Consider the following 25,919-nt stretch of genomic DNA (forward strand, 5'->3'; position numbering starts at 1 on the left):
TCTCTTTAAACCCAGCAATAAGAATACTTGCTTCCATTTTTAAATACAGTGGAGACTTGGTCTATATTATGTCATACATTCAATACTATTTTTGTGTCTGTTGGTAATTTCTTATTGATTGCATAGTTAATATAATTTTACATTTATGATGCCTAAGACCGCTTCTTCTTTTCAAACTACCTTAAAATAATAAAGAACATATACCACAATAAGCATTTCTAGAGAATTTAATACTTTCATTATTAATTTAATCCTATAAGAAGATGATATATGTTTCATTTAAGGTTTTAATTATCAGGAGAAAAAAAATCCTTATATTTCATTATTCCAAAGACATATGAAGCAGTTTTTACCACATGAGAACCTAAGTCTCCTCTAAGAATCAGTAAGGAAGAGATTCTTTCCTGGGTCTGCATAATGCATGGCTAAATTATTATTCATAAAATCATTCAGGAAAACCTCATGTGTGACTGTATGAGCATGTAGACTGTAAAATAACAAATATGACTCTATTTCATAGGCTAACAGGACTAGACCATTCTGCAGTTTAACCTAGGACATTAGATAGGTTTCAGTCTTTTGGACCTAAGAAAGACAATGCATTAAAACCCCTGTAAGCTACCCCTCAGACATTTAAATATGGCATCCCTGTCATCTGTTGGAGTGGATGTAGCTATAATTCCCCAGCTGCAGTAAACATTTAAATATGTGGTTTTCTGCTCCCAGAGGTTTTCCAAGCTGCTCTGCCAAATCTGTTAATGTAGAAAAATGAAGTCAAGAAGAAAAACTTAAAAGACCTGAGAGCAAGTCTGAGATGGAGGAGAGAAGACAGGAGTAAGAATGGGAGTGATTAAGGATCCATTTATCATCATCCCCAAAACTGGAGTCTTCCCATACAAGGAAATAGAATGGAAAAGCTCCTTAAATTGGGAAGAATATGCTAGTCATTATACAAAGATCCCAAGAGAAGAGATTTTACAGATTGACACTGCTTCTTCACAATACCACCCCTTTCTTCCAGTGATTAATATTAGAAAGATGTATTTTTTAAGCTCAGAGAGGTTCTTGGGAATACAGAGATACTGCAAGATTAAGTTGTGATTGGTGAAGAGAACATTGGCTAAGTATTAGTTAATATTACTTTCTTTGAAAAGTCTTGGTTGTGGCTGTACCAGTCTCCCTGCACAATTAACATGATCAGTTTATCTTATATGAGGCCAAACATTAACCTCCTATATGATTCCCCATGTCTGACCCCACCTGCCCACGGCTACTGAGGAAATTTAATTCCTATTCCTTACAGTGAAAAGAGCTCATGAGTCGGACTCAGAAGCTGTAGTTTTCAGTCCCATCACTGCTCCTTTTAAATGTTTGGTTTGGGCTGGGCACTTAATTTCATGAAGCATCCATTTTCTTCCTTGGAAAATGGTCTACTTCCTTCACAGAAGAGTCTCTGAAATATGTGAAAGCACAGACATTTGGTAGGCCCGCAAAACACATTATCATTTCTTTCTCCCTTTTCTTCTTCCAAACCTTGGAAACAATTCTGGTCTTAAGAGTAGTAAACATTAAGGAGAGTGATGTATTTTTATAGCACTTCCCATCCAATCATTGTGAGTGCTGCTTTACTTACAGTTTCCCATTTAAATTATTAAAATAACCACTAAGGTAGTTATTACCTTTTCTAAGTTACATATCATAAGAATAAGACTCAAACAGTTTTACTAACTAGGCCGTTTATTTATCTAACAGTATTTGCTGAGTGTTTACGGTATTCTAGGCATTAAGCTAAGGATCACAGACACAAAAATGATTGTGGTAGGGTTCTGCCCTCCATGAAGTTCCAGTTTGGAAGAGAGAAAGGCAACACACAACATTAATACACGCTATTAGTTGCCAAGGCAGTAGAGGCAAAACCTCTACTACAGAAGCCTGACTCTTAGGTTCAGTAATGGGAAGTCAGCCTCACTCTCACCCACTTTTATAGTATACCTGGGATCTTATGTTTTTTTCCCTGGAACTCACCCCACAGTTAGAGATTTATCTTCTCAGGATAATATATCTTCCTAAACCATAGTGCCACACTTTCCCTAGAGCCCATCACCTGATTTTGTCTCTTTCCTTGGACTGATCTACTCAATGCAAATAGACATCGAGAACTTTCTATATGCCAGACCTTATGCTATATGCTGAGGATAAAATATTTACATAAGGATAAAAAAGAATAAAAATATATCTTTAATTGCTGCTCTTGAGAAGTTTAGAATAAGGGAAGACTGTCATTGAACAGAAAAGAGTAAAATACTATAGATGCTAAGATAGACATCTGCAAAAGATAGAAGTGAAATGCAAATAAAGCATGTTCTGCATTATGTGCTTGGTATCAGGGTGGGTTAAGGTAAAAAATGAAGGGTTCAGTTTCGATATGTTGTAAATGAGTGGATTGTGGCACAGGGAAGGGCCATCCACAGGAGGATATGTTTAGATCTTGAGCTTAGGGGAAACATTTTGCTTAAAGATCTATCTCTTCAGAGTCAAATATATACAAATATAATGAAGCCATGAAAGCTGGAGTGCCCCAGAGAGAATGTCTAGAATGAAAAGAGAGAAGATCCAAAATATGGCAGAACATGGAGGATCAGCAGAGTTAAGGAACAAGAAGGGGAAAACAAGGACATAGATGCCAGTCCTTGCAAAAGATATCCTCATCTATAACTGAGAGATAAGACTTCATCATTCCTTAGATCCTTGCAAGCAGCTATATAACACAACCACATGCCAGAAAAGACTTGAATAAAATCTGTTCACAATACTGTCAAGAAAAGTTACTGAATTGGCATTCCAATCAGGACATTTTTATAAGATTTTTAATTAAAGCAAGAATAAAATAAGAATAAAAAACAGATGAATGCAAAAGAAGTGTCCTTCAAGAGATAAATAACGAAAATGTGGTGTATATACACTGAAGTATTATTCATCCCTGAGATAGAAAGAAATCCAGCCGTCGTCGTGATGACATGGATGAATCTCAAGGACATTATATTAAGTGAAATAAGCCAGAGAAAGACAAATACTGTATGCTATCACGTCTATGGTGGTGGAATCTAAAAAACAAAACCAAAAACATATAAAAAACGAACAAACAAAATGCCAATTTTATAGAAATAGAGAATACAATGGTGGTTGCCAGGGGCTAGGGGGAGGGACAAATAGGGAGCTGTAAGTCAAAGGTACAAATTTTCAGTTACAAGAATAAATTCTGAAGACCTAATGTACAACATGGTGACTATAGTTAATAGCATGATATTGTACACTTGAAAAATGGCTGAGAATAGATCTTAAGCACTGTCACCACACAAAAAAGAGAGAGAACTATGTGAGGAGGTGATTATGCTGATTAGCTTGATCGTGGTAATCATTCCACAATGTATATTTATATCAAATCATCACATTGTACACATAAAACATATACAATTATATTTGTCAATTATTTCTCAACAAAGTTAGAAAAAAGGGAAAGAATGGAATAAACCCATGAACTCCAGACCTCAACTCATGTCTTAATGTTCCACGAAAGCCTTAGTTTGTGTTAAATAGTGGTGTTTTATGTCAAGGTGATATCTTCAAAGGTTTTAGAAATATTACTAGATTCCCCTAGCTACATAATTCAATAGCTGTTATCATTTTAGCACCTTCCTCATACAATTAACTTTTTTTCTTTCAGACCATCAACATTTTCTAATACTACAGTGTGCTGATCTGTTTAATTCTATTCTCAATTTATTTTGAATAAATATGCTTATCTTTAAAACAGATGCTTTGTATTTCTTATCTTTCAGTAATTAGAACAAATCATCTAATAGCTATATATTTGCTATATATATATATATTTAATTTGGAAACATATTGCTAAGGGAAAAAATGTTCTTGTTTCAACCTTTTTAATCAAGACCTTGCCTTTGAGAGAGAGTTATGAGAAAGAGGTTAGTAGGGGTTTTGAAGATTGCTTAATGCAGCAGTTCCTAGAATGTGATACTCAGATAATAAGCCCTAAGGGATAGTATTAGGGGAGAGTTGGGGTGAGACACAATTTGTGGTCAAAATAAGTTTGGAAAACTCTTTGTTAAATTATGTTAAAGATAGTTCTTTACTGTAGGATTTCTCAGAGCCTTCAAATGAAATTTGTTTTCATGGCAAATACTTTAGGAAAAAATTGCTTTACACACACTGATCAAAAGACCAAAAGAGACAAATGACAGAACATGGTAGAAATCAACATAGATGTGACAAGGAGTGCCATGGCTAGGGACTGACTGCATTACTCAAGTCAGGAAAAATGAAAAGCAGGAATAGAATGAAAACCCTTGCTCAGGTGTACACCTGGAAAGAAAGGAAAAAGGAGGTGAAGGTAAATTTTTCTGCATCACAAAGAGAGCCTACCTCTGACTTACTGGAAAATTGCTACTTGCTTCACCAAAATTTCCCTTGGAGTCGGCTTCCTTTTCAAAGTAGAAGGACATGGTCTCTTGTTTGTTTGCCACTGTATCTCTAATGTGCAGAACAGTGTCTATCACAGAGAAAGTGCTCAAAAATCATTTATTCAATAGAGCAAATAGTAAATCAATGGTTGTAGAACCATAAGAATAGTGAAAATTCCATTATTTGGAGACTTTCCAATGGTTGGCCCACATGCAGAAACCAAGAGTTCCAGGTGTTTCCTAATCCTGTCTCTATTCTGAGAGATTACGCTTAAGGGGTTCCCCACAGGAAAAGTTTGCAAAGCCTTGGCAACTTGCCACTGCACATGAAGGCACAATTGAGGGTGGCTATTAATAGGAAAACAATACAATCTGAAGGGAGGCTGACTGTCCTTTGTGCAGTTTCTTCTTATTTATTAAACAATGTTTATTATAAATCTAACCTCAAAACTTGGATTTTTACATTAATAACACTTCACGTTTGTAAGATAATTTTCAAGTCTCTTCAAAATTAACTCTTTTAATCCTGAAAAAAAAAAAAGTGACAAGTAGCCCATCGTGGGAAGAGGAAAATTAAAGTGGATCACATGAATGATTTGCCCAAGGTCACAACATTATTTTATGGAAGAGTTAAGATTAGAACTTAACTAACCCTTCCATCTATTCTTCCTTACAACACACAGAAGAGTAAATGCTAATTCCATCTGGTTTGAGAAATCCCCTGACTTGGAATGGAAACTTCCTTTTAAAAATAACCTCTATAGAAAAAATTTTTTAAAAAAAGTCTACATGACTAATTCTCCTAAAATAATAAAACAGTTATAAGACCACATAAAAGTCATCTAAAAAGCTGGGTGAAGAGAAGATCAAAGATGCTTATGTAAGGACAAGATAGAAGCCAAGTTTCAAAATTCAAAGCTTTTGTGAGCTCTAATCATTTCGCTTGCATTCATAAAATCTTTACCATTTTCTCTCTACTTTTTGATGTATAATATTCAATCGATTGTAATGGAATATAAGTGGATAGTACTTGAAATGCCCCCTGAACATGAAAGTACAAACTGTGGCACGTGCACAGCACTGCCGCGTAGAGGGAAGTGGGCCTTTTCCTGCCAGTCAGAGGCTTTTAGAGAAAAACGAACTGGCCCCGGGATTGGTGCCATTGTTATTCCTCTCAAAATAGAAAAATTTTGGATTTTCCTCTTCTCCATTCTGAAGTCAAAGGCAATGACTAGATTTACTGCTAGGAAGTCTATGTATGTTTCCTTTTCAATGGATTTATAAACCCCATTATGTTAATATCAAAAATATAGAACAGGTATAAAAGGGATGAAGGATCCTGCTGTGACTTCCTAGGGAGGGGCATTTTCCAGTTTATTGAGATTCTGAATTATTGGTGGAGCTAAAGCTTCATGACTGACCTTCCTCTTATGCTGTGACACAATGCAGAGAGTTGGCATTAAAACTCCATGTGATTAAAAAATTCACAGGTCCTTTAAAATTGTACATTTTGTCAGATAAAAATAATACAAAAATATACACAAACTACTTAGCTAGTGAATTGTGAGCTTTTAACAGGAAAAGAAAATCAAAGGCGGCTATCTAACCACTTTCTCTCAACTTTTCTGGTGTATATTTATGAGATTAAATGTATCAAAGAGCAACTGAAGTGTTAAACAACAAGCTCCTGTTGAGAAAACACTTTGTCATAGCAAAATAGCTTTTAATCCTAAATTTTATAAATGGGTGGGGACGTGGGGGGAACTTTTGATGGCAAAAATGGGAAAAGACAGAAGAAAGAAAATTTAAGTAATAGCAGAAGGGGTACAAAGTAGTACTCAGACTAGAAGATATTCATTTTCTACCCTTAAATGCAAAGAAAACCATAAAAATTTCTGCCATCGAAGCCCCAGAAAATTTTCACAAAGAATATCGGGTTTTTATAGAGAACAAAGATAGTCACATCTCCTAAATGTCCTTCCTTGAAACATTTATGTTTCAGCAATTAGGAATAGACATCAAAATAGTTTCTAAGTTGTGAATAGTTTAGGCAAACCATCTGCATTTATGTGACTGAACACTGAACCATTACTGAGAACATCCTGTAGAGAGTATATCTCCCTTGTCACAAAGAAATGATCCCACTGTGGGATCAAGAACTAGAGCATTTAAATAAGAGACATGCAGAGAAAGACAGTGGATGTAAAGGACAAGAACAGAAATATGATCCAGTCAGTCACCAGAATAATGTGGATAGTAATTAACATTAAAAGTAATAGTAGTTGTTGGGCATATCATTTATAATTTCATATATATGTGCGGTATTCCATAGTGGGTATTCTGTTCATCTTGAGTAATCCCTGGGTGTGTCTTTTTTAAAGCTCCTATTTGACAAAAGTTCTATCAACATTTATTAAAGAAAGGTGCTGTTTACTAAAGAAAGGGTAGATCTAGCCAACATGTGTTATTTTTATCCTGGTGCCCTGAGTGAAAAATCACATATGCATATCACTTGAAGAACGATGTCTAAACAGAGTCTATTATTACTTGAGTGACTTCAGTCTAAAGTACTTCGGGAACTATAAAATGTCACAGATTCCTTCGTCATAAAGGTGGTGTGCTGCAGGGGAAATCATTCTTAGCTCTATGGGAGAAGTCTTGACTCCCAGTTCTGCCACTCATTGACCAGCTATATCTCTATGGGAAGGTCACTTGTAATCTGATACTTTTCTTATGTGTAAGAAGATAATTATTCTGTCTGTCTCCTAGGACCACAGAGACTGAAATAATGCACATGACTATTATTATTTTTCTTATGAACAACATAAATAATAATAATTTCTATTTCATAGCACTCGAAAATTGCCTTCAGCTACTTGATCCCATTCAGTGCTCACAGCAACCATTTGGAGCAGATTCTCTTGTCTCCATTTTTCAGATGAGAAAATGAAGTCAAAGAGGTCAGCATGTATGTCATGTGGTCAGGAAAATGAAGTGCCAGGACTAAAGTTCTGACTTTTGGATATTTTGTGCCACTGTCTACTACACCAAATCATTTCATCATAAATCTTCTCATTTCATTCTACTTTACAGAGTCAACAAGGGATGCTGGCCATTCCACATCTATTTGTGTAACTCCAGCAATGAGGAAATCCTCACCTTCTGAGGAAATCCATTCCATTGTTCAGTACTCTAATTTTTAAGAAAGGTCTTTATTTTGATCCAAAATCCACCTCTTCATAACTTCCATTTATTATTTCTCTATTTCTGTCCTCTAAAAATGTGCAAAATAAGTTAAATTCTTCTTCAGCTGGCTTTTTTTTCACAATGGGTTTGCCGCCAGAACACAGGTATTGTGAAAACCACTGCTAAACCTAAACCAAAATGGGAAAGGAAAAGACTCATATCAACATTGTCATCATTGGACACACAGATTCATACAAGTCTACCACTACTGGTCATCTGATTTACAGATGTGTGGGATAGATAAAAAACTATTGAAAAATTTGAGAAGGAGGCTGGTGAGATGGGAAAGGGCTCCTTCAGCCTGGGTCTTAGATAAACCTGAAAGCTGAACATGAACATGTTATCATGTAACATTGATATCTTCCTGTGGAAATTTGAGACCAGCAAGTATTCTGTGACCATCATTGAAGCCTCAGGACACAAAAACTTTATCAAAAACATGATTACAGACATATCTGAGGCTGACTGTGCTGTCCTGATTGTTGCTGCTGGTGTTGGTGAATTTGAAGCAGGTAACTCCAAGAATGGATAGACCCGAGAGCAAGCCCTCTGGCTTACACAGTGGGTGTAAAACAACTAATTGTTGGTGTTAACAAAATGGATTCCCTTGAGCCACCCTATAGCCAGAAGAGATATGAGGAAATCATTAAGGAAGTCAGCACCTACATTAAGAAAATTGGCTACAACCCCAACACAGTAGCATTTGTGCCAATTTCTGGTTGGAATGGTGACAACATGCTGGAGCCAAGTGCTAATATGCCTTGGTTCAAGGGATGGAAAGTCACCCGTAAAGATGGGAATGCCAGTGGAACCACACTGCTTGAAGCTCTGGATTGCATTCTGCCACCAACTTGTCCAACTGGCAAGCCTTTGCATCTGCCTCTCCAGGATGTCTACAAAATTTGTGGTATTGGTACTGTGCCTATTGACCAAGTGGAGACTGTTCTTAAACCTGGCATGATGATCACCTTTGCTCCAGTCAGTGTTAACAACTGAAGTAAAGTCTGTTGAAATGCACCATGAAGCTTTGAGTGAGGCTTTTCCTGGGGACAGTGTGGGCTTCAATGTCAAGAATGTATCTGTCAAAGATGTCCATTGTGGTGACTGATAACCATAAAAATGACCCACCCATGGAAGCAGCTGGCTTTGGCTCAGGTGATTAATCTGAACCATCCAGGCCAAATCAGTGCTGGATATGCACCTGTGCTGGATGATCATACAGCTCACATTGCCTGCAAGTTTGTTGAGCTGAAGGGGTAGATTGTCATTCTGGAAAAAAGCTGGAAGATGGTCCCAAGTTCTTGAAATCTGGTGATGCTGCCATCATTAATATGGTTCCTGGCAAGCCTAAGTGTGTTGAGAGCTTCTCTGATTATCCTCCTCTGGGCCGTTTTGCTGTTTGTGACATGAGACAGATGGCTGCTGTGGGTGTCATCAAAGCAGCGGACAAGAAAGCAGCTGGAGCTGGCAAGGTCACCGAGTCTGCCCAGAAAGCTCAGAAGGCTAAATGAATAGTATCCCCAATACCTGCCACCCCAGTCTTCATCAGTGGTGGAAGAACGGTCTCAGAACTGTTTGTGTCAATTGGCCATTTAAGTTTAATAGTAGAAGACTGGTTAATGATAACAATGCATCGTAAAACTTTCAGAAGGAAAAGAGAATGTTCTGTGGACCATTTGTGTGTGTGTGTGTGTGTGTGTGTGTGTGTGTGTGTGTGTGTGTGTGTGTGTGGCAGTTTTAAGTTATTAGTTTTTAAAATCAGTACTTTTTAATGGAAGCAACTTGATCAAAAATCTGTCACAAAATTTTGAGACCTGTTAAAACAAATGTCTAATGAGGAAAAAAAATCCTTCAGTTGAATGACTTTCAGGTTACTCTATAGACTTTTCTATTTCTAGAAACTAATTCTTTCCAAAACACTCAAGCGTTTTCAGTTCCTAGTCTCCTCATTATGATTTTCCTAACTCTATAAATATGCTATCAAAGACACCTTTTTTCTTGTGTCTAGTACAGTACTTAAAGTATTGAATTTGACTTTATATTTACTTTTCTATTTCTCCTATTAGGTTATGCACTTCTCTATGTGTGTAGGGAGGGAAGGAAGAGTATTGATAATCAATCATATTTGTTTGTTTACCTGAGGAAACATACATAGATCTTGGTATATAAAAACCCTTAATCTATAGCATGTTAAACTGGTAAACTCAATATTAATTGAATCTAACCAATGTGAAGCAGCATCAAAAAAGTTGATATCTAATAATGGAAACTCAGTTTCTGGAATAAGAGGCTACAGTTCAACTTGACTGACCATTTATTCAGTCAAATGCTGTGGCATAACAAAGGACTCTTGATATGCAGAGTACACAGAGACATTGCCCTCCAAAACTGATGCTAGAGCCTAAAGAAATTTCACAAGTGAAGTGATGGGTCATCAGCTATTTAACCTGGAACTGGAAGGACAAGTCAGCTTCCATATAAAGCAGAAGTAGTAAGAAATTAATCCTACGAGGGAGGCAGAGCAAGATGGTGGAGGAGTAGGAGACCTGGATTTCGTCTGGTCTCAGGAATTCAGCTGGGTAGGGATCAAACCATTCTGAACACCTATGAACTCAACAGGAGAGAAGAGAAGAATAGCAACAACTCTCCGAACAGAAAAGCGACTACTTACTGGAAGGTGGGACGTGGAGAGAAGTGAATCTGAGGTGATATTCAGGAGGATAGACGGCGGAGGAGGGGGCCTCCGTCGGCCTCTTCTGGCAAGTGCTAGAGCCGCGGAGCACAAAATCGGACCTGTTAGAAGTCGGCTCCGCTGAGGGACGTCGCTCCAGTGGCTAAGCGGGGGGTGGAACCCTGGTGGGACAGTGTGGTCTCAGGACCGTCGGGGTCACAGAAAGGCCGGGGGTGCCTGAGTGCGGCAGAGCTCCCGGTATCGGAGCGGGGAAGCTGGCTGCAGAGACGGAGCCGAGGTGTGGGCTCTCAGCTCGGGGTTGCCATAAACTGTGATCTGCGGCCCACTCGGGCCACTGCTCCTCCAGCAGGGACCCAACAAGTGGCAGAGCCGGGGAGACTCCCCTTCCTCCCCCGGGAGGAGCAGCGCGGGAGCGCACTGCAGGGATCTGCTGGGTTTGGAGACTCCACACGGGGTCGGGCGCCAGAGATAGAAATGCTCGATCACAGGCCAGGTGAGCACTGAGTGTGGCCGGAGACCGGGGACACGGGAGTGACTGCTTTTCTCTGGGGGCGCACTGAGGAGCGGCGCCCCGAGTTCTCGGCTCCTCTGGGCAGAGATTGGGAGGCCGCCATTTTCACTCTCGTCCTCCAAAGCTGTACGGAGAGCTTGCAGGGAACAAAAGCTCCTGAGAGCAAACCCGAGCAGATTCCTTAGCCCGGACCAATAAGAGCGGGGCAATTCTGCCTCTGGCAAGGACATTTGGGAACCACGGCAACAGGCCCCTCCCCCAGAAGATCAGCACCAACAGCCAGCCAAGACCAAGTTTACCGATCAAGGAGAACGGGAGAACTCCAGCACTAGGGGAATACTGCACATAGAATTCATGGCTTTTTTACCATGATTCATTAGTTTTTCAAAGTTAATTTTTTTAACTTTTTTTCTTGAATTTTTCTTTCTCCCTTTTCAGCCAACATCTTATCAATCCCTTTTTGAAAAAAAAAAAATTATTTTTCATTTTTAGAGTCATATTCTATCCCTTCATAGTAGATACCCTTATTTTTGGCAATAGATATATATGTTATTCTCTCTTTAAAATTTTGAAATACAGTTTCTTCTAACAGATCAAAATATACCCTAAATCACTAGTGTATGGCTTTGTTCTACTCTCCTGCCTGATCACATTCTCTCCCTTTTTTTCTTTTTTTTTTTAAATCTTCTTCTTTCTTTTTTCAAACAACTTCTTCTTATCAATTCCTTTTATAAAATCTTTTATAATTTTCATCTTTACAGTCATCTTCCATCCCTTCATTGTATCAACCCTTATTTTGTACATATATATGTCTTTCTTTCTTTAAAATTTTAGGAGGCACTTTCTTCTAACAGACCAAAATACACCCCAAATCTAGTGTGTGGCACTGATCTATACACTAGCCTGATCATATTTGATCATATTCTGTTTTTTTTGTTGCGGTTGTTCTGTTTTTGTTTGTTTTTATCTTTATCTTTTTCTTTTTTTTTCGCTTTCTTTTTTCTTTCTTTCCCTTGCTTTTCCCCTGGTTTCACGTCTTTTCTGATTTGTTTAGAGTATATTTGCTGGGGATGTTGTTAACCTATTAGCATTTTGTTCTCTCATTCATCTATTCTCCTCTAGACAAAATGACAAGACGAAAAAATCACCTAGGCAAAAAGAACAAGAGGTAGTACCGTCTGCCAGGGACCTACTCAATATGGACATTAGTACAATGTCGGACCTAGAGTTCAGAATCATGATCTTAAAGATTCTAGCTGGGCTTGAAAAAAGCATGGAAGTTATTAGAGAAACTCTTCCTGGAGAAATAAAAGAACTAAAATCTAACCAAATCAAAATCAAAAAGGCTATTAATGAAGTGCAATAAAAAATGGGGGCACTAACTGCTAGGATAAATGAGGAAGAAGAGAGAATCAGCGATATAGAAGACCAAATGATGGAAAATAAAGAAGCTGAGAAAAAGAGAGATAAACAACTACTGGACCATGAGGGCAGAATTCAAGAGATAATTGATACGATAAGACAAAACAACATCAGAATACTTGGGTTCCCAGAAGAAGAAGAAAGAGAGAGAGGGGCAGAAGGTATATTGGAGCAAATTATAGCAGAGAACTTCCCTAATGTGGGGAAGGAAACAGGCATCAAAATCCAGGAGGCACAGAGAACCCCTCTCAAAATCAGTAAAAATAGGTCAGCACCCCGACATCTAATAGTAAAACTTACGAGTCTCAGAGACAAAGAGAAAATCTTGAGAGCAGCTTGGGAGAAGAGATATGTAACCTATAATGGCAGAAACATTAGACTGGCAACAGACCTCTCCATAGAGACCTGGCAGGCCAGAAAACACTGGCATGATATATTCAGAGCACTAAACGAGAAAAATATGCAGCCAAGAATACTATCTCCAGGTAGCCTGTCATTGAAAATTGAAGGCGAGATAAAAAGCTTCCAGGACAAACAAAAACTAAAGGAATTTGCAAACACGAAACCAGCCCTCCAAGAAATATTGAAAGGGGTCCTCTAAGCAAAGAGAGAGCCTAAAAGCAGCATAGACCAGAAAGGAATACAGACAATATACAATAACAGTCACCTTACAGACAATACAATGTCACTAAATTCATTTCTTTCAATAGTTACCCTGAATGTAAATGGGCTAAATGCCCCAATCAAAAGACACAGGTTAGCAGATTGGATTAAAAAACAAGACCCAAAAGACACAGGTTAGTAGATTGGATTAAAAAACAAGACCCATCAAAGGCACCTCCAGATTGAAAGTGAGGGGGTGGAAAACCATTTACCATTCTAATGGACACCAAAAGAAAGCTGGGGTGGCAATCCTTATATCAGACAAATTAGATTTTAAACCAAAGACTATAATAACAGATGAGGAAGGACATTATATCCTACTTAAAGGGTCTATCCAACAAGAAGATCTAACAATTGTAAGTATCTCTGCCCCTAACATAGGAGCAGCCAATTATATAAGGCAATTAATAACAAAAGCAAAGAAACACATTGACAACAATACAATAATAGTGGGGGACTTTGACACCCCCCCCCGACTGAAATGGACAGATCATCTAAGCAAAAGATCAACAAGGAAATAAAGACTTTAAATGACACACTGGACCAAATGGACTTCACAGACATATTCAGAACATTCCATCCCAAAGCAACAGGATACACATTCTTCTCTAGTGCCCATGGAACATTCTCCAGAATAGATCACATCCTAGGTCACAAATTAGGTCTCAATAGGTACCAAAAGATTGGGATTATTCCCTGCATATTTTCAGACCACAGTGCTTTGAAACTAGAACTCAATCACAAGAAGAAAGTTGGAAAGAACTCAAATACATGGAGGCTAAAGAGCATCCTACCAAAGAATGAATGGGTCAACCAGGAAATTAAAGAAGAATTAAAAAAATTCATGGAAACCAATGAAAATGAAAACAGAACTGTTCAAAATCTTTGGGATACAGCAAATGCAGTCCTGAGAGGAAAGTATATAGCAATACAAGCCGTTCTCAAGAAACAAGAAAGGTCTCAAATACACAACCTAACCCTATACCTAGAGGAGCTAGAGAAAGAACAGCAAATAAAGCCTAAACCCAGCAGGAGAAGAGAAATAATAAAGATCAGAGCAGAAATCAATGACATAGAAACCAAAAGAACAGTAGAACAGATCAACGAAACTAGGAGCTGGTTCTTTGAAAGAATTAAAAAGATTGATAAACCCCTGGCCAGACTTATCCAAAAGAAAAGAGGAATGACCCAAATCAACAAAATCATGAATGAAAGATAAGAGATCACAACCAACACCAAAAACATACAAACAATTATAAGAACATATTATGAGCAACTCTATGCCAGCAAATTAGATAACCTGGAAGAAATGGGTGCATTCCTAGAGATGTATCAACTACCAAAACTGAACCAGGAAGAAATAGAAAACCTGAACAGACCTATAACCACTAAGGAAATTGAAGCAGTCATCAAAAATCTCCCAACAAACAAAAGCCCAGGGCCAGATGGCTCCCCAGGGGAATTCTACCAAACATTTCAAGAATTAATACCTATTCTTCTGAAACTGTTCCAAAAAATAGAAATGGAAGGAGAACTTCCAAACTCATTTTATGAGGCCACTATTGCCTTGATTCCAAAACCAGACAAAGACCCTATCAAAAAGGAGGATTACAGACCAATATCCTTGATGAACATGGATGCAAAAATTCTCACCAAAATACTAGTCAATAGGATCCAACAGTACATTAAAAGGATTATTCACCACGACCAAGTGGGATTTATCCCTGGGCTGCAAGGTTGGTTCAACATCCGCAAATCAATCAATGTGATACAATATATTAACAAAAGAAAGAACAAGAATCATATGATCCTCTCAATAGATGCAGAAAAAGCATTTGACAAAGTACAGCATCCTTTCTTGATCAAAACTCTTCAGAGAATAGGCATAGAGGGTACATACCTCAATATCATAAAAGCCATCTATGAAAAACCTACAGCGAATATCATTCTCAATGGGGAAAAGCTGAGAGCTTTCCCCCTAAGGTCAGGAACGCAGCAGGGATGTCCACTATCACCACTGCAATTCAACATAGTATTAGAAGTCCTAGCCACAGCAATCAGACAACAAAAAGAAATCAAAGGCATCCAAATCGGCAAAAAGGAAGTCAAACTCTCACTCTTTGCAGATGATATACTTTATGTGGAAAACCCAAAAGACTTCAGCCCAAAACTGCTAGAACTCATACAGGAATTTAGTAAAGTGGCAGGATATAAAATCAATGCACAGAAATCAGTGGCATTCCTATACACCAACAAGACAGAAGAGAGACAAATTAAGGAGTCAAACCCATTTACAATTGCACCCAAAACCATAAGATACCTAGGAATAAATCTAACCAAAGAGGCAAAGGATCTGTACTCAGAAAACTATAAAATACTCATGAAAGAAATTGACGGAAGACTCAAAGAAATGGAAAAACGTTCCATGCTCATGGATTGGAAGAACAAACATTGTGAAGATGTCAATGCTACCTAGAGCAATCTACACATTCAATGCAATCCCCATCAAAATACCATCCACTTTTTTCAAAGAAATGGAACAAATAATCCTAAAATTTGTATGGAACCAGAAGAGACCCCGAATAGCCACAGGAATATTGAAAAAGAAAAGCAAAGCTGGCGGCATCACAATTTCGGACTTCCAGCTCTATTACAAAGCTGTCATCATCAAGACAGTATGGTACTGGCACAAAAACAGACACATAGATCAATGGAACAGAATAGAGAGCCTAGAAATGGACCCTCAACTCTATGGTCAACTAATCTTTGACAAAGCAGGAAAGAATGTCCAATGGAAAAAAGACAGTCTCTTCAACAAATGGTGTTGGGAAAATTGGACAGCCACATGCAGAAGAATGAAACTGGACCATTTCCTTACACCACACACAAAAATACACTCCAAATGGTTGAAAGACCTAAACGTGAGACAGGAGTCCATCAAAATCCTAAAGGAGAACACAGGCAGCAACCTCTTCGACCTCAGCCGCAGCAACTTCTTCCTAGAAACATTGCCAAAGGCAAGGGAAGCAAGGGCAGAAATGAACTATTGGGATTTCATCAAGATAAAAAGCTTTTGCACAGCAAAAGAAGCAGTCCACAAAACCAAAAGACAACCGACAGAATGGGAGAAAATAATTGCAAATGACATATCAGATAAAGGGCTAGTATCCAAAATCTATAAAGAACTTATCAAACTCAACACCCAAAGAACAAACAATCCAATCAAGAAATGGGTAGAAGACATGAAGAGACATTTTTCCAAAGAAGACATCCAAATGGCCAACAGACACATGAAAAAGTGCTCAACATCGCTCGGTATCAGGGAAATCCAAATCAAAACCTCAATGAGATACCACCTCACACCAGTCAGAATGGCTAAAATTAACAAGTCAGGAAATGACAGATGTTGGCGGGGATGCGGAGAACGGGGAACCCTCCTACACTGTTGGTGGGAATGCAAGTTGGTGCAACCACTCTGGAAAACAGTATGGAGGTTCCTCAAACAGTTGAAAATAGAGCTATCATATGATCCAACAATTGCACTACTGGGTATTTACCACAAAGATACAAATGTAGGGATCCGAAGGGGTACGTGCACCCCGATGTTTATAGCAGCAATGTCCACAATAGCCAAACTGTGGAAAGAGCCAAGATGTCCATCGACAGATGAATGGATCAAGAAGATGTGGTATATATACACAATGAAATATTCTGCAGCCATCAAGGGGAATGAGATCTTGCCATTTGCAACGACGTGGATGGAACTGGAGGGTGTTATGCTGAGTGAAATAAGTCAATCAGAGAAAGACATGTATCATATGACCTCACTGATATGAGGAATTCTTAATCTCAGGAAATAAACTGAGGGTTGCTGGAGTGGTGGGGTGGTGGGAGGGATGGGGTGGCTGGGTGATAGACATTGGGGAGGGTACGTGCTATGGTGAGTGCTGTCAATTGTGCAAGACTGTTGAATCACAGATCTGTACCTCTGAAACAAATAATGCAATATATATTAAGAAAAAAAAAGAAGAAGGTAGCAGGAGGGGAAGAATGAAGGTGGGGAAATTGGAGGGGGAGACCAACCATGAGAGACGATGGAGTTTGAAAAACAAACTGAGGGTTCTAGAGGGGAGGGGGGTGGGAGGATGGGTTAGCCTGGTGATGGTTATTGAAGAGGGCACGTTCTACCTGGAGCACTGGGTGTTATACACAAACAATGAATCATGGAACACTACATCCAAAACAAATGATGTAATGTATGGTGATTAACATAACAATAAAAATTTAAAAAATTTTTTAAAAATTATTCCTACGAAATACATCGGGACCATATTATAAATGTGTAGTGGAGGAGATACAATTCAATGGCAATAAAAATAAAGTGTGACCAGTTACAAACAGAGCCAGTTTTACAGGCACATTGCCAGAACAGTCACACTGGGCTCTATGCTCAGAAGGGCTGACTTCTTGAAGTTTAAACTCTGAAGTGGCTGTCTTGAAATGTTTAATACTTTTATTTTTGAATTTGTGTTATAATTTATAAGTAAAATCCAGTAGAACAATGGAGGTTGTATCAGCTCATGCAGTCTGGCCTCTCACTGCATACCCCCTTCATCAGGAGGGTTCTTAGTTCCCAGCTTTCTTCCCTTTGGCACCCCAACCACTGCTGATCACCAACAGGGAAACAGGTCTCAGTGGCCAATGAAAGCATGTGTTCTGTTATTACATCCAGGGGTTGCCCATGTGTGAGCAAAAAGAAAAACGGAGACGGATACACACCTCAAGGCATCTTTGGCGGGGGGCATATGTGTATGTGTAAGCAGCATGCATCCCTGCCCTGGTTGGCAGAGCCATAGCAAGTTTAGCTGGTGATTTGATGGGTACTTCACATCCACCCTCCATCAAGTATATCTAAGGGTGGAGATTGCATTGTTTGGGGGTAATTGTCCGACATGTGTAGAGAGAGATGACAGCCCATGAGACGGGGAGATTGATTTCCCCTGCTGCGAGTAGGACCCTCCATTTTCATTTTGCCATGGGACCTGCAAGTGATGTAGCAGGTCCTAGTTATAAAATAGCTGAAGTTGGGGATACTCTGTAAGCACTTAACCCAGTGTGGGTGTGGAAGCTTAGTAGTTTTCTCAGGCATTTAATCTGAGACTTTGATGATAAATAAGAGTTATCCATGCCAAAAAAGAGAATGAAGAAGGCTTCAGGAGGAGGAAATAACATGTGAATGCCCCAGTCAAATCAGAGCACAGGAAATACTCCAGGAACCAAGAGAAGTTGAGTAAGACAGAAGGGGACAGTGAGGGCAAAATGGAGAACAAAAAGTCCAGTCACAGTTAGGGAGCAGGTCAGCAGCTGTGCTAATCAATGGAAGGGCTTGAGATGGGAACTGAAGTACTGCAAAATAAAAAGAGTGTTTTTTTGTTTTTTGTTTTTTTTCCCAGAGGTTGCTACTACTAAGACACATCTTTACTACCCTTTTCCACTGGAGCCCATTTTTTACCTTTATTTAAATTATGTTGCAGTATTCTCTGTAAAATGTCCTTTTGTTGGAATTAGCACATGATTGTCCTTTTGTCAAACTTAGATCCTAGATTTCCATCACCTGTGAGTATGATGAGCAGGAGCCCTTCTTCCTCACAGTTGTGCAAGCTGGGTCATTGGAAGAAAAGGGCTCATCAAGAAATAACATGAACACAAATATTTCTTGCACTTCATTGCCATCATCTGCTGAAAGAACTACTGTGGCTACTTTGCCCAAACTCTCCCTGGAAGCTCATGTTAAACAAAAAGTAAATGAATGAGCCACAGTAGTATACCAAAAAGAACCTCTCAGAGCTGCAGCAAAGCATTTTTTTTTTTTTCAGAATTGGAAGGAAGTAGATATTTTTTCTTTAGTAAGGATTTTTTTTATCACATTGACATTTAGTTTATTAGAGCTAAGTTTACAAGACCAGTTCCAGAAGAGCTTTAACCTAAATCAGTTTCCATTTTATATAGATAAGATGAGAAAATGCTGAAAAAATATGGCTTTTTCCCCCCTCCAAGTTTATTCAAAACAAAACCAAATCAATTCCTTACCACCAGGAAGCAGCATATTTTACCTCAACTTTCAGGGAAATAAGTATACTCAGCAATAGGTTGAATGCAGGCTAAAAGATGTTTTCTCACTCAAACTGTTAAGTTTATTTTCTCCTTCCTTGATGTCTTTTTTTGAAAAATGAGAGAGAACATTCTTCCACTTATAAACTCTTAAGAATATCAGTGAAAGATAATTAGTAAGACTTTTATAAATGGGTATGGAAAAGAAAAAAAGAAGATACATATAAAAACTCTGAGAGGAGTATCTGATAAATGCCACTGGTTTAGCATCCAATAAGCTCCATATAAAAAAGGACAGACTTTTCTCGCACTTCTACCATGCACCAGGCAAGTAGGATGTGTTTATTCCAATTTAATGTTACATCATCCCAATGAAGTGTAGGTATTATATTCCCTAATTCACACCCAAAGAAACTGAGCTCCAAAGGTTCACGTAACTTGCCAGTTTCACATAATGGTGACTGGTAGAGCCAAGCCTTAAACTCAGATGTGTCTTATTGCAAATGTGGTAATAATTTGCAGGATAGTATTTAACTACCATGTCAATCTTTTTTTTTTTTTAATTTTTATTTATTTGACAGAAAGAGAGATACTGAGAGCAGGAACACAAGCAGGGATAGCGGAAGAGGGAGAAACAGGCTTTCCCTGGATCAGAGAGCCCGATGTGGGGCTCGATGTGGGGCTCAATCCCAGGACCCTGGGATCATGATCTGAGCTGAAGGCAGACGCTTAACCCACTGAGCCACCCAGGCACCCCTACCATGTCAGTATCTTATGCTGTGGTTAGTTCATCTAGGCCAGTCAAATCCACCATACAGACTTATGGTGAAGATCATTTAATAAAGATAAGAAAAACGATTTTCATTTATTGAGTGCTAGCCACTTTGTTAGGCTCAATATTGATGATTATCAGTATTGTAGAAAGCAATAGGGCAGTTTGAAAGGAATTTATGAAGCTACCTGGGTAAATGGGTGGAGCTTGGAAAGGGAAAAGAATTAGGAAAGTGAAAATGGCACAGGTGGCTCAAGGTCAAGCCTACCTTCCAAGAGATGAATAAAAAGATGGCAGTATGGTGTGAGCAAGGTCAAGTGAAATTTAATATGAAAAAAAATGAACACTGCAATAGCAACGGTACCAAAAGCATAACTTGGAAGTGTGCACATACATGCTAAGTCCTGAATTTGCCCTGTGGAGCACCAAAACCAAATTTCCAGTCTCCCAGACAAGTAACTGCTACAAGTTGTTTATCTGCTGCAAATGGGATGTTGAAGCATAAAGAAGAAAGCAGAAAGGGATGTTGCCATAGCAGAGTCTGAGGTTCAACATAATGCAAAAAACATGTATGGCTGCTTACTACATGCTGTGTTCTGGTGATAAAGAGAAGCGGTAGGAAGAAAATCACAGTAGGGAAAGAGATCTGGGAGTTGAAAGGAGATTTCCTGGGATCAAGCAAAATATATGTTTTCATATTATTTGTTCTGCATGCTTCCAGCTTAAGTCATAGATTTCTTGGAGCCTCGCATGTAAAGGTACTCTGTAAATATTGTTAACTCAATCAACAAATAGAATGAATGGGGTGGGTGGATAATAGAATCATTTTAGAAGAAGGACCTAAAGGAGAACTTACTTTCACGTAGATAGGAACTTGGTTCAGGGCTCTTTACACTGGCCGAAAGGGGGAAGAAAATCATAATAGGAGAAGGGTTGCCAGCCACACAAATGTAAATGTTCAAAGATATATGAGATTTGAAGTGGAAGATATATGATCGTATGTGTGATTTCCTCAGTGAGAGGAAATATCAGATTTATGAATATACTATGTTCCATCCTCATGGAAATTTGAAAAGGAAATATTATTTTGGGTCATGACTTATCTCCTGCATATAATAAGAATGGTTGGAAGTAGACTTTAACTCAATAACTAAAAAAAGTAGAAGGAAATTTGATTGGGGAAAAGAAAAAGTAATACATGGACATATTTAACTGCAAACAAATGCAAGGATATAGGCATAAAGATTGTAAATTCCTTGCTGTATAACATGAGTGGCCTAAGGTACTTTTTCTAGGTCTCAGTATCCTCATCTACAAAATGAGCAAGTTAAATAGATAATCACTAAGATCATTTCCAATTAGAAGAAAACAAATCTATTTAGGTAAACATAGTAGCAGTTTGAAGTGTACTTGAAAGAAAAGGAAATGGACCAGTCAGGTTGAAAAGATCTATGTAAAAGAATTACTGTTATACTATATAAAGTAAAATATTCTGTCTTTTTAAATAAGGCTAGAGTAATGACAGAAATTAATTTATACAAAGGTTGGAAATGTGGCATATGTATATGAAGGATGAGTAAATTGCTGTTACAATAGGGATGACTTAAATTATGATATGAGGATGATAAAGAAGAGAAAATATTTTCTGTCTTTTCAGGATGTCAAAGCTTAACTGAACATGTGTTTAACAAATTAAAAGTCTCAAGGCAGAGTCTCTGGTAGAGACTATTAATCGCAGAATCCTGATATCTATGTCTCTTCTTCCTTAATAACTAAATCCCAATTGTATTTAGTTAACAAATAAATTACTGCATTCCCCATCATCCCTTGTAGCAAGATGAAATTATATGTCTAAGTCCTAGACAATGAGATGTAAGCTTATGATTTTGCAGTGGCCTTCTGGGAAGACTGCTTAAAGAAAGAAAGCCCACTGATTCAAGAGAAAGAGATACTTTTTTATCCTTCCCCACCACTTCTGCTATCACAAAGTGATGAATGGAGGTACAGCAGCCATTTTATACTATGAGGTAACCTCAGAGAAGGAAGCCTTATGCTCAAAGTGGAGAAGTAGAAAGAAGATAGACTGGTTTCTAATAACATCCTGATGCCAGTAGGGCGGTCGTGGATGATTTATCTTCAAAATTCTCTTTTACATGAGAGAGAAATAAACTTCTATCTCAATTAAGCCACTATCATTTCCAATAGTATTTATTTTCTCAGTTATATGGATTTAACACTTCGTCCAACTGATATAGTACCCAGAAGGGAGGTGCTTCAAGTAACAGAAGCTAAGATGCGGTACGAGTTTGGAGGCAGAACTAGGTAGGTGCACATTAGTTATGCAGATAATGAAAACTGAAAATCTCATGACTATTATTATATACCAATAAAATACTTAGTCAAATCATCACCTACCACATACTGGAAGCCAACCATATGCTCACAAAGGCTATAATATGGTTTTAGGGAAAATGGCAAAATATGTGCAAAATGTTGTCATGGGTTGTCAGCAAAATCCTAAAAGAATGATGAATTTAAGGTGTAACCAGCTGGTCAGTCTGAGAGTTGAAAGAGAAAGTACTTGCCTCTTCTCTAAGATTAAAGGAACTCTTTTGCCTATAACCTGCAACCTCAGATGATTGAGAGACAGATAATTTGAAAACTTTCAGGGTAGAAAAGACCAACTGTTTATATCTTAAATTGAAGCAGTTAAAAGAAGTATCTGCAAATTCTAATCTTGGCAATAAATATGACTTGTGCCCCACCATTCACAAGTGGTTAGCCTGGTGGCAAAGATAGTACATTATTTCAGATGTCATCAGTGCAGCAGACAAAAAGCTGAGAATCATTTGGATGGGCAGAGCACACAGGTCTATAAATAAAAAGACTAGTGTCCTTGAGCTTAAAAATTCCATTTATTCAAGAACTTAGACTGTGTTTACACACACTTGGAAATCACCAAAAAGCCAGTAATGCTGCAAGCCTACCACATTTTTGAGAGTAACTTACTGTCCAAAAAGAATCCACTGGATTCTGAAACCATACTAACAGGAATTGATTTGCTCTATATGTGTGATCCTTAGGAAAGATGTGCTCTTGAATGTCCACCTCAGATGTGGTCACAGGATAATGGAGAAGGAAGACTTTTTCAGAGGGCAAAGCCAGGGACCACCAAGGAAAATGGACAAGGGAGTTCTTACTAAAGAACAAAATCTGGGGCTACCAGATGGACTAACTAAAGAGCTCACTCCAAAGCCAGGACAGGGAGCCTACAGCATTTTTGTTCAGCAAATTTTTTGATGACTGTTGTGCCCCAGAGAGGCTTTTCCTATCTTTACATTAATAAAAGTATCTAGTTAACTGAACCAAGAGGCACCAAATCAAAATCTGATAGAAGAGACTGTACACCATCCAGAAAGATTGAACTCTGAGTAGGATGCAGTGTTTACAGGGGAGACATCAGGGTTTTTCTGCTTAAAGAGGAAGAAGGGGGTGCATAGCCATTAGGTATCCAAAGGAGCAGACTATATACAGCTGTGGCAGACTTTATGCTTGTTCTTAATTCTTCACTCCCTCCTGTGCAGTGTAGCAGAGGAAATAGAGTATACCTCTGCTTGCTTTGGCTAGTGCAAAGTGAGAGGGAGGGGACCTGAGCAGAGACTTTAAACAGACTTGCATGGGTCTTTGGTGCCTCACCATGAGAAGAACATGACCAGCAACTGTTGGTTCAAGAACAATGAGAAGATGTGGAGCAGACTCAGAGCCAATTCCAAAGGCTGGGACCAAGGTCAGCCAACACAGCCTAGTGCAGAAATGTCCCCACTGACCTTTAAGCACATGACTAAGAAAAACAAACACTTGTTTAAGAAACTATTGCATTTCAAGGTGGTTTGTTGTGCAGCATCTTGGCCAATAAAGCAACCAGACCTGTCTTAACTGCTACAGCTAAAAGTAGAAATTTTGGAGAACCAATCAATAGACATGACTGCTAAAGAAATAGAAATCAACCTGAGAATCCTTTAAACAAACTCTTGAACACCCAAAGCACAAATGAGAGAAGTAAGACCAAGAAATTTCTAGAAACCTCCTAGAGTGGTCAGGAAGACTGGATTAGCACTGATCCTAAAAGATAAAAATGGACAATCAGATCAAGAGTATGTGTAAAAAAAAAAAAAAAAAGCAAATGTTCAAAGAACTTTTGGGTTTTGTTGTGTTTTTTTTTTTTTCTCTTTTTTATGGAACTATTTGAAAGTTAGAAATTAAACAGCTAAAAGTACAAAGTTGTTAATTCACCATAAACAACTGATCAAAATCAGGGGAAGAAATCTGGAAATGGACACAATATGCTCATATTTTTGAGGAGCAGAGTACTTGGTTTTTAAACAATTTAGGGAGAAAAGTAAAAGGTCCAGAATATGCAAACAGAAATGTAAATAATAAATTTAACTATTAAATGGGGCTAAACAGAAAAGGCTAACTTTCCAAAAGAATAGATTAAATTAAGCAGAAAGAGGAATACAGGATGAGGTCCTTTAAAAAGAAGTCAGGAAAGTATTACATAGAATAATTGCAAAGGCCTTTTCTCCTTATAACACGGAAATTGATGGATTTGAGAGTAAGGATATTAAAAAAGATCTTTAAGAGGCTGCAGGAAATAGAAGAGCTAGGACAAAGCATGGATGTCATGTAGAATATTTTATGACAAACTGCTGGCCTGAGCCAATAATTCTTGGGCTGGAGAAGGAATTGTTGCTCTGTAGAAAGCTGGTGAATGTGGAGTGAAGAGAAACTGCAACACAACCTTGAAACAGATTTCAAAGGAGTGCTTGAAGGACACAGAAAGAACTAGCCACAGTATCTTAAAAACAACAACAACAACAAACAACTTGTTTTGTAAACAAAAAGAAAGCAGAAAGAAAAAGAATAATATATTTTAAATGTGGTAATACAGAAGGTGGTAGGCCATTCGTGCAAAAGAGTAAAGAGAAGAGGGGTGCGTGGATGGCTCAGTCGTTAAGCGTCTGCCTTCGGCTCAGGTCATGATCCCAGGTCCTGGGATCGAGGCCGCGTAGGGCTCCCCGCTCAGCGGGAAGCCTCCCTCTCCCTCTCCCTCTACCTGCCGCACCCCCTGCTTGTGTGCTCTCTCTCTCTTTCTCAAATAATTTTTTTAAAAAATCTTCTAAAAAAAGAATAAAGAGAAGAACTGGCTAGAAAGGTGAAACATAACAAAGCAGATAGAAAAGGCAACAAAATGTGAAAAGAGAGTTTATAAAAGGTGTGCAATTGTATAAGCACCTAGGACTGCATTGCAGGATATAATTGGAATATACACGCAGGTAAAACTTACAAATACTTTCTGTAAACTGAAAAGCATTTGGGAATCATGTAAGATCACGTGCTAGAAAAGGTTTGTGAAAAGTATAGAGCTTTTTTTTTAAAAGATTTTATTTATTTATTTATTTGAGAGAGAGACAGAGAGAGAGAAACAGCATGAGAGGGGAGAGGGCCAGAGGGAGAAGCAGGGTCCCCGCTGAGCTGGGAGCCTGATGTGGGACTCAATCCCAGGACTCCGGGATCATGACCTGAGCCGAAGGCAGTCGCTTAACCAACTGAGCCACCCAGGCGCCCATTCTACAAGTAAAAGTAATTAATGGTTGCAATGTTAAGAGTTACTCCTCCAGGGTGAGTAACATAGAAATACTGTTCAATTCAACAAGTGTTTATTTAGCCGCTACAATGTACTAAGCAAATGTTAGACTCTGGGGGACACATCCATAATGAAGACAGACATATTAACTATTTCAAGCCAGACAACAGGCTTAAAAGAGAACGATACAGCTCTCTAAATGAAGACTAGAACCATCCACTATTTATTATCTTGTGAACTCTCCAGAAACACATGTATATGCAAGTACATATATACACATATATATGTTTGTGTACAGACATATCGATATATATGTATCTTTTAATTTTATACAACTGAGGATATGTTATATATAATATGCATGATCTTGTGATTTT

The 25,919-nt window shown here is 38.4% G+C and overlaps 1 pseudogene; it reads left to right on the forward strand.

Annotated features, from left to right (window-relative positions):
* Positions 1 to 7,862: 7,862 nt before the first annotated feature.
* LOC113908786 overlaps positions 7,863 to 25,919 on the forward strand; it is a 56,374-nt pseudogene continuing 38,317 nt past the window's right edge.

The sequence above is a fragment of the Zalophus californianus genome, chromosome 4 (assembly GCF_009762305.2).
Source record: "Zalophus californianus isolate mZalCal1 chromosome 4, mZalCal1.pri.v2, whole genome shotgun sequence".
Taxonomy (NCBI): Eukaryota; Metazoa; Chordata; class Mammalia; order Carnivora; family Otariidae; genus Zalophus; species Zalophus californianus.